This window comes from Etheostoma spectabile, chromosome 10 (genome assembly GCF_008692095.1).
Source record: "Etheostoma spectabile isolate EspeVRDwgs_2016 chromosome 10, UIUC_Espe_1.0, whole genome shotgun sequence".
Taxonomy (NCBI): Eukaryota; Metazoa; Chordata; class Actinopteri; order Perciformes; family Percidae; genus Etheostoma; species Etheostoma spectabile.
Genome location: NC_045742.1, coordinates 14,795,889 through 14,796,193, shown reverse-complemented (window position 1 = coordinate 14,796,193; position 305 = coordinate 14,795,889). Strand labels below are relative to the sequence as shown.

The window sequence follows — 305 nt, the reverse complement described above, 5'->3', positions numbered from 1 at the left end:
TGTTGTATCTGATTCTCAAGGAGCTGTTGCAGAAACAAGCCTTGAGCAGGAAAGCAAAAGCTGTCAGTGGTTCAGTAACATTACAACATTATGAAATATTGAGACTTTTTATCTTGAAATATTAAGACTTTCTATCTTGAAATATTAAGACTTTTTATCTTGAAATATAGGACTATTAGGACTTTCTATTTTGAAATATTAAGACTTTTTATCTTGAAATATTAGGACTATTAGGACTTTCTAGCTCTAGGTTTAGTGTCTCCGTTTTAAGTTTTACTAAAGTAAAAACATGACGTGTTTTGGAG

At 30.5% G+C, this 305-nt stretch overlaps 1 protein-coding gene across 4 annotated transcripts in view; it reads left to right on the top strand.

Moving 5' to 3' along the window:
* The window catches only part of top6bl (TOP6B like initiator of meiotic double strand breaks), a 7,633-nt gene that overhangs the window by 6,653 nt on the left and 675 nt on the right, over window positions 1-305 (top strand). The window lies entirely within an intron of this gene.